Source organism: Rhinoraja longicauda, chromosome 1 (assembly GCF_053455715.1).
Source record: "Rhinoraja longicauda isolate Sanriku21f chromosome 1, sRhiLon1.1, whole genome shotgun sequence".
Classification (NCBI taxonomy): Eukaryota; Metazoa; Chordata; class Chondrichthyes; order Rajiformes; family Arhynchobatidae; genus Rhinoraja; species Rhinoraja longicauda.
In genome coordinates, this window is record NC_135953.1 from 14,957,015 (window position 1) to 14,966,958 (window position 9,944).

Here is a 9,944-nt window from a genome sequence, read left to right on the forward strand (position 1 = left end):
AGAGTGAGGCGAGGATCGTCATGGGGATGCAGTGTTGAGGAAGCCGTCTGGTTGATAGGTTAATGTACATATAGAGAGTGAATCTGTCGGATTCTCTGCTGCTGAGTCCATTGGAGATAGGGGTGCCAACTATCTCACTCCCAAATACAGGACAAGGTGACGTCACTGCCCCGCCCCCACGTGACCTCACCCAGCCAGCGGCCACGTTCTCCCGCTCCACCAATGGCGGCCGCCCAGGCTGGGAGGCGGGTTGCTATGCAACCTCCATTAGGCGGCGCCCGGGCCTCCGGACCTAGACCGTCCGGAGCTAAAATGTCGGAAACCTAGAGTGTCGGGACCTAAACTGTTGGGACCTACAGGGTGCAGGCCTTCAGCACCCCCCGGGCCTAATACGGGAAAAGGCCGGCCCGCCCAAAATACGGGATGTCCCGGCTAATACGGCACGGTAGCGCAGCGGTAGAGTTGGTGCTTTACAGCGAATGCAGCTCCGGAGACTCAGGTTCGATCCTGACTACGGGTGCTGCACTGTAAGGAGTTTGTACGTTCTCCCCGTGACCTGCGTGGGTTTTCTCCGAGATCTTCGGTTTCCTCCCACACTCCAAAGACGTACAGGTATGTAGGTTAATTGGCTGGGTAAATGTAAAAATTGTCCCTAGTGGGTGTAGGATAGTGTTAATGTGCGGGGATCGCTGGGCGGCATGGACTTGGAGGGCCGAAAAGGCCTGTTTCCGGCTGTATATATATGATATGATATGATATGAATACGGGACAGTTGGCAACCCTAATTGGAGAGCAAGTCATAGAGTCCCAGAGTCATAAAGAATGGAAACAGGCCCTTCGACCCAACTTGTCCATGCTGACCAAGTGCCCATCCAGCCAGTCCCATACTGTATGTACACGTTTGACCCATAGAGCCATGAAATATATTTAGAGAGCAAGGTGAAGAGATTGCCTGACACAAAAGGTAATGTGGAGAGGGTGGCAAGGTGTACGAGACAGAGGATCAGCCGGATAATATTGGCAATGTTTAAGAAACATTCAGACAGGTACTTGGACAGGACGGGTTTAGAGGGATAAGGGCCACAGACGGCTGTGAAGTCCAAGTCAATGGATATTTTTAAGGCAGAGATAGATACATTCTTGATTAGTATGGGGTTTAGGGGTTATGGGGAGAAGGCAGGAGAATGGGGTTGGGAGGGAGAGATAGATCAGCCATGATTGAATTGCAGAGTAGACTTGCAGGGCCGAATGTAGGCAGGTGGGAAGAATGTAGATGGGGCATGTTGATCGGTGTTGACAAGTTGGGCCGAAGGGCCTGTTTCCACACTGTATCACTCTATGACTAATATTGAATAGTGGAGCAGGCTCAAGGGACCAAACAGCCCTCTCCTGCTTCTCCTTTACCACGTTTCATCCAGATCCACTAATTACTCCTCGTTTAACGATGCTACCCCTCTTAAACAATAGACAATAGGTGCAGGAGGAGGCCATTCGACCCTTCGAGCCAGCACCGCCATTCAATGTGATCATGGCTGATCATTCTCAATCAGTACCCCGTTCCTGTCTTCTCCCCATACCCCCTGACTCCGCTATCCTTAAGAGCTCTATCCAGCTCTCTCTTGAATGCATTCAGAGAATTGGCCTCCACTGCCTTCTGAGGCAGAGAATTCCACAGATTCACAACTCTCCGACTGAAAAAGTTTCTCCTCATCTCAGTTCTAAATGGCCTACCCCTTATTCTTAAACTGTGGCCCCTTGTTCTGGACTCCCCCAACATTGGGAACATGTTTCCTGCCTCTAACGTGTCCAACCCCTTAATAATCTTATACGTTTCGATAAGATCCCCTCTCATCCTTCTAAATTCCAGATTCTTCATACTTCCTCTTATACCATGTTTATCCCATCCAATATTTCACGTAATATCCTTGAAGAATGCTTTGCTGGAGTGCTTTTCTTAGCTATCCAATTGTTCCTTACTTACGTAAAACACACTTGGATATTTTTTTTAACCAGCCAGTAGTATATTTTCCACACTCTGTACTTTCCTAATTTTCCTTTTACTTTCTCCCCTAGACTTTCTAAGTGCTTCTTGGTTGGAGTTGGAGACACAGCCCCTCGTCACGTATGGAACTTCTTGGACAAGTAGATGGGGATCTGTGACCTCATGGGTTTAGGTTGGGTTGCTACCTATCAAATAGCACAGACGTGATGGGCCAAATGGCCTCCTTCTGAGGTGTACGTTCTCCATGAAATACTTGATGGGGAAGTAACGAATGGGGAAGATACTGGAGTCAATTATAAAAGACGAAATTGCAGAGCATTTGGATAGTAGTAACAGGATCGTTCCGAGTCAGCATGGAATTACAAAGGAGAAATCATAATAATACATTTATTTTTTATTTTTTTAATTTATATAGCGCTTTTTCATATACTCATTTTTCATATACTTTTTCATATAATCATGCTTGACTAATCTTCTGGAATTCTTTGAGGATGTAACTAGGAAAATTGACAGGGGAGAGCCGGTGGATGTGGTGTACCTTGACTTTCAGAAAGCCTTCGACAAGGTTCCACATAGGAGATTAGTGGGCAAAATTAGAGCACATGGTATTGGAGGTAGGGTACTGACATGGATAGGAAATTGGTTGACAGACAGAAAGCAAAGAGTGGGGATAAATGGGTCCCTTTCAGAATGGCAGGTAGTAACTAGTGGGGTACCGCAAGGCTCGGTGCTGGGACCGCAGCTATTTACAATATACATTAATGACTTGGATGAAGGGATTAAAAGTACCATTAGCAAATTTGCAGATGATACAAAGCTGGGTGGTAGTGTGAACTGTGAGGAAGATGCTATGAGGTTGCAGGGTGACTTGGACAGGTTGTGTGAGTGGGCGGATGCATGGCAGATGCAGTTTAATGTGGATAAGTGTGAGGTTATCCACTTTGGTGGTAAGAATAGGAAGGCAGATTATTATCTGAATGGTGTCAAGTTAGGAAAAGGGGATGTACAACAAAATCTGGGTGTCCTAGTGCATCAGTCACTGAAAGGAAGCATGCAGGTACAGCAAGCAGTGAAGAAAGCCAATGGAATGTTGGCCTTCATAACAAGGGGAGATGAGTGTAGGAGCAAAGAGGTCCTTCTGCAGTTGTACAGGGCCCTAGTGAGACCGCACCTGGAGTACTGTGTGCAGTTTTGGTCTCCAAATTTGAGGAAGGATATTCTTGCTATTGAGGGCGTGCAGCGTAGGTTTACTAGGTTAATTCCCGGAATGGCGGGACTGTCATATGTTGAAAGACTGGAGCGACTGGGCTTGAATACACTGGAATTTAGAAGGATGAGAGGGGATCTTATCGAAACATATAAGATTATTAAGGGGTTGGACACATTAGAAACATGTTCCCAATGTTGGGGGAGTCCAGAACAAGGGGCCACAGTTTAAGAATAAGGGGTAGGCCAATTAGAACTGAGATGAGGAAAAACTTTTTCAGTCAGAGAGTTGTGAATCTGTGGAATTCTCTGCCTCAGAAGGCAGTGGAGGCCAATTCTCTGAATGCATTCAAGAGAGAGCTCTTAAGGATAGCGGAGTCAGGGGGTATGGGGAGAAGGCAGGAACGGGGTACTGATTGAGAATGATCAGCCATGATCACATTGAATGGCGGTGCTGGCTCGAAGGGCAGAATGGCCTCCTCCTGCACCTATTGTCTATTGTCTATTGGTCGGGCAAGGGGAAAGTGTCGGGGTGGGATTGATTGCTAACTCTATCAAAATGGCTTTGATTTCTATGGCCTGAATGACATCTTTGTGGGCTGCACCTTTGTAAAATAGTTCAGCGAGCAGTGATAGGTTCCAGGTCCTTGGATTAATTGGATGTAAAAGCCTTCTTCTCGTCCAGTATCGGTGGCATCCTGGGGGCACTGAGACAATCGCACACGTGCCGTTGGCAGCGATTAAAGCCGGAGGCTGCAGCTTTGGTTCCGTCGGCAGTGAAAGGAGGGAAGGAATGTGATCCTGCCAGACAAGGGCAGATTACTGTTACACATTCTCCTTCAAAGACCCCGCGGTGCATCAGTTAGCACAGTGAGCTAAGCGGTACACTGGCGCAGCTGCTCTCTCACATCTCCTGTGACACGGGTTCGATCCTGACCTCCGGCGCTGCCTGTTTGGAGTTTGCACGTTCTTCCAATGGCCACATGAGGTTCCTCCGAGAACTCAGGAGATGGGAATGACATTTGTGACCTAAACGAGATGATGTATCAATGCACCGTAACGGCTCGATTGTAATCGTGTATTGTCTTTCCGCTGACTGGTTAGCAAGCAACAAAAGCTTTTCACTGTACCTCAGTACACGTGACAATAAACTAAACTCAACTGATGTATAATATACTCTTGTTTTCTCTCACATTCTGAAGGCGTGCGGGTTGATAGAGTAATTGGCTGCTGTAAATAGCCGCCAGTGTGTGGGAGTGTGTCAGAATCTGGGGGAGGGGGAATTGGTGGAATTGTGGGGAGAATAAAATGGGGTTAGTTTAGGATTGGTGTAAATGGGTAATTTAGTTTAATTTAGTTTAGTTTAGTGATGCAGCGTGGAAACAGGCCCTTCGACCCACTGAGTCCCTGCCGACCAACGATTACCCATACGCTAGTTCTATCCTGAACACCAGGGACGGTTTACAGAAGCTAGTTTACCTACAAACCTGTGCATCTTTGGAATGTGGGAGGAAACCGAAGCACCCGGAGAAAACCCGGAGAGGGAATGTGCAAACTCTGTACAGACAGCAGCTGTAGTCGGGACCGAACCTGGGTCTCTGGCGCTGTAAGGCAGCAACTCTACCGCCGCGCCACTGTGGGTACTTGATAGTAAGCATTGATTTTGTCGGGCCGAAGGGCCTGTTTCTATGCCATGTGAATCTATCTACGATTCTAAAACTAGAGAGTAACCTGGAACGGCAAATAACGAAAGTACTTAATTGAGGGAACAAGAGATGAGAATGGCATTTGTGATCAAAACAATATGATGTTATCACATACTAATGACATCAGTCAGCCAGGGAGCTGTCCCATTACTGCCCTGAATCACTCGCTTCCTCCCCAAAGTCTGAAGAAGAGTGTCACCCATTCCCTCTCTCCTAGATGCTGCCTGACCTGCTGAGTTAGTCCAGCATTTTGTGATACCTTCGAAAAGTCACCTAGAGTCATAGTCATAGAGTGATTCAGTGTGGAAACAGGCCCTTCTTCCCAACTCGCCCACACCGGCCAACAATGTCCCAGCTACACCCGTCCCATTTGCCTGCCCTTTGTCCATATCCCTCCAAACCTGTCCTATCTATGTCCCTGTGTAACTGTTTCGTAAACGATGGGATAGTCCCAGCCTCAACAAGGGCGGCACGGTAGCGCAGCGGTAGAGTTGGTGCTTTACAGCGAATGCAGCGCCGGAGACTCAGGTTCGATCCTGACTACGGGTGCTGCACTGTAAGGAGTTTGTACGTTCTCCCCGTGACCTGCGTGGGTTTTCTCCGAGATCTTCGGTTTCCTCCCACACTCCAAAGACGCACAGGTATGTAGGTTAATTGGCTGGGTAAATGTGAAAATTGTCCCTAGTGGGTGTAGGATAGTGTTAATGTACGGGGATCGCTGTGCGGCACGGACTTGGTGGGCCGAAAAGGCCTGTTTCCGGCTGTATATATATGATATGATATGATACCTCCTCTAGAAGCTTGTTCCAAACACCCAGCACCCTTTGTGTGAAAAAGTTACCCCTCGGATCCCTATTAAATCTTTTCCCCTTCACCTTGAACCTATGTCCTCTGGTCCTCGATTCCCCTACTCTGGGCAAGAGACTCTGTGCATCAACCCGATCTATTCCTCTCATGATTTTGTACACCTCTGTAAGATCTGCCCTCATCCTCCTGCGCTTCAAGGAATAGAGACCAAGCCGACTCAACCTCTCCCTAAAGCTCACACCCTCTAGTCCTGGCAACATCCTCATAAATCTTTTCTGAAACTCTTTCAACCCTGACAATATTTTTCCTATAACATGGTGCCCAGAACTGAACACAATATTATAAATGCGGTCTCACCAACGTCTTATACAACTGCAACATGACCTCCCAACTTCTATACTAAATACTCTGACTGATGAAGGCCAATGTGCCAAAAGCCTTTTTGACCACTGGTTAACCACTTGACCACCTATTCTTTTTCTCCAGAGATGCTGCCTGACCCACTGAGTTACTCCAGCACTTTGTGTCTATCTCAGTATAAACCAACATCTGCAGTTCCTTCCTCTGCAATCCTTTTTCACTAACTCAAATCATCAGGAAGCCTGATTCAACTGTGGAAAGTCAGGAGTGCTCTGGTGAGATTTATTTACAATACAAACAAGGCACATACCAGCTGTTGGGTTACACCATTTAAACGTAAGTGCTGGCCCTGGAAGACACAAGCAACTTGAAATGTCACGTGTATATTTTGTGAATGTTATTTATATAGAAATTTCAGACTTAGAGACCACATTAGGGTTGCCAACTTTCGAACTCCCAAATAAGGGACAAAAGGTGACGTCACCACCTCGCCCCACGTGACCTCACCCAGCCAGCTCCCGTTCCACCAATGGCGGCCGCCCAGGCCGGGAGGCGGGTTGCTATGCAACTTTCGTTTGGTGAACACACTCAGCCCCGTTCCCCGAACACACTCTGTTAGCCTACACTGTCCGGGCGTGCAGTGTCCGGGCCAACAGCTCGCCCCGGGCCCAATACGGGACAAGGGCGGTTCCGTACGGGACAAACCAATTTAGCCCAAAATACGGAATGTCCCGGCTAATATAGGAAAGTTGGCAACCCTAGACCACATGGCCCTATGTGGCCAGGCCAGTGACACAACACAATGGCTACTTAGACAAATCCCACCTTCCAGATTTTAGTCCCAACTGCAGTGTGGAGGATATCATTTTGATGGGGGTATCTGACTTGTAACAATGACCCTATTTCTCTTCCCACAGCTGCAACCTGACCTACTAAGTATTTTCTGTCATTATAGATAAGAGTCATATTCATTGAGTGTGGAAACAATGACCCTTCGGCCCAACTTGCCCACGCCGACCAACATGCCCCATCTACACGAGTCCCACCTGCCTGCATTTGGCCTATATCCCTCAAAATCTGTCCTATCCATGTTCCTAATTGTTTCTCAAATGTTGCGATATTCCCTGCCTCAACTATCTCCTCCGGCGGCTCGTTCCATACACCCACCACCTTTTGAGTAAAAGGGTTTCCCCTCAGGTTCCTATTAAATCTATCCCCCCTTCACCTTAAACCTACGTCCTCTGTTTCTCGATTCCCCTACTCTGGACAAGAGACTATGTGCGTTTACCCGATCTAGTCCTCTCATTCGTGAACAAAACCTCTTGGGAGAGGAAATATTTCCTCGAATCTGGCCCAGCCATTCTATAAAATAGCCTTATGACATATGTCCTCCTAGCCACTCTACCCTGTCCTTCTTTTTGACCTTTTGTTATAAATATATTTATCTTCTTAACTCTCAGCCTTCTTTGTTTTATAGGAAACAATACCAGCCACTACTGTATCTCCATGCAGAATTCTCCAGCCCTGACAAAGTCCTTGTCAACTGTACCTGCAGCCTCTCCAATATCATCACATCCTACCTAAGGTGACCAGAAGTATTGGGCCAAATAGGCCCTTCAGTTCTACTTGTCCATGCTGACTAAGTTCACAGACTGAGCTAGTCCTACTTTTCTGTGCCTGGCCCATATCCCTCCAAAATCTTTCATTGAGTCATAGTCACACAGTTTAGAAACCAGCTCTTCGGCCCAATTTGGCCACACTGACCAACATGTCCCAGCTAGTCCCACCTGCCTGCGTTTGGCCCATATCTTTCTAAATCTGTCCTATCCATGTACCTGTCTAACTGTTTCTTAAACGGTGGGATGGTCCCTGCCTCAACCATCTCCTCTGGCAGCTTGTTCCATACACCCACCACTCTTTGCGTGAAAAAGATACCCCTCAGATTCCAATAAAATCTTTTCCCCTTCACCTTAAACCTATGTCCTCTGGTCCTCGATTCCCCTACTTGCCCACGGGGACTGAGCAAGAGACTGTGTGCCTACCAGATCTTTTCCTCTCTTTTCTATCTATGAAACTGTTCAAGTGCCTTTTAAATGTCTAATTGTAGTCGCCTTTACCAGGTCCTTTTGCAGCTTATTCCATATATGCACCATCCTGTTTTTAAAAGGGAATACTATACTGAGGAACAGAGGGACCTTAGTGCACATCCAAAGATTATTATTATCATATTTCATGAGAGAGTTAAATTTAGCTCTTAGGGTTATAGGAATGAAGGGATATGGGGAAAAAGCAGGAACGGGGAACTGATTTTAGATGATCAGCCATGATCATATGGAATGGTGGTGCTGGCTCGAAGGGCCGAATGGCCTACTCCTGCACCTATTTTTCTATGTTTCGATTAGAAGTGGCAACATAGGTTGATAATTTTATTTTCACAATTTTATTTTGACATGTTTATACGTTCTCTCTGTGACCATGTGGGTTGTCTCGGGGTGCTCTGGTTTCCTCCTACGTTCCAAAGACGTGCAGGTTTGTAGGTTAATTGCCCTCTGTAAATTGCTCCTAGTTTGTAAAATAGAACTAGTGTGTGAGTAATCGCTGGTTGGCACGGACACAATGGGCCGAAGGGCACTGTATCTCTAAACTTCACTAAACTAAACTCGGTGGTTGGTGTGGACGCGGTGGTCCGAAGGGCCTGTTTCCATGCCTTATCTCTAAACTAATCACAATTTGGCAGCGTTCACGTCATATTCACAAGGGAAAGACTTTGGGGAGCCACTGGTGTCTTTTGGATGATTTATGTTTACTCTGACACCAAGTGACAGGGTCCATTGTTTTCTAGACCGAGGTTGATGGAGCTGTTACCACATAGTTCCAGAGACAGGGGCTTGATCCCAATCTCTGGTAGTCTGTGTGGAGCTGCACATTCTACCTGTAAACTGCAGGGTTTCCCCTGGGGACTCTGGTTTCCTCCCACAGGGCCTAATCGGTTAAATACCCACTGCTAGTTTTGTGATAGGTGAATCAGGGTGAGGATGGTGCAGGCGTTTGGTGGATATATGAGTGAATGTAGATAGAGGTAAATAGATGGGGAACGTTCTAAGAGCTACCATAGACTAAATGGCCGGAATGGCCTGTTTTCATATTGTAAGAATAAGAAAATACTTGTCCCTAGTGTGTACGATAGTGCTAGTGCACGGGGGGGGGTCATTGGTCAGATTGGACTCAGTGGGCCGAAAGGCCTGTTTCCACGCTGTATCTCTAAAGTCTAAAGAGAGGTAATGGGGCTGCAAACGGTACATACTTGTCACACGATGGTCCAGCCATTCCCTCCAACAGATGCTGCCTGACCCGCTGAGTTAGTCCAGCACCTTGTTTTACTCATGATTTCAGCACCCGCCCTTCCTTGTGTCTCCACTTGCAAGGATTTCATAAGATCATAAGTGAAAGGAGCAGAATTACGCCATTCGGCCCATCAAGTCTACTCTGCCATTTAATCATGGCAGATCTATCTCTCTTTCCTAACCCCATTCTCCTGCCTTCTCCCCATAACCCGACACCCGTAGTAATCAAGAATCTATCTATCTCTGCCTTAAATATATCCACTGACTTGGCCTCCACTGCCTTCTGTGACATAGAATTCCAGATTCACCATCCCAGTGAAGAGATTTGTCCCACCCAAAACTCTCTTTTCCAGCTTCCGCCTCCCATCTCCAATCAGTCTGAAGAAGAGTCCTGACCCGAAACGCCGCCTGTTCATTCTCTCCACAGATGCTGCCGGGCCCGCTGAGTTCCTCCAGCACTTTGTGTTTTGCTCAAGATCATAATGCTTTTAGATATTGTAATTGGAGAGAGGTTGTTGC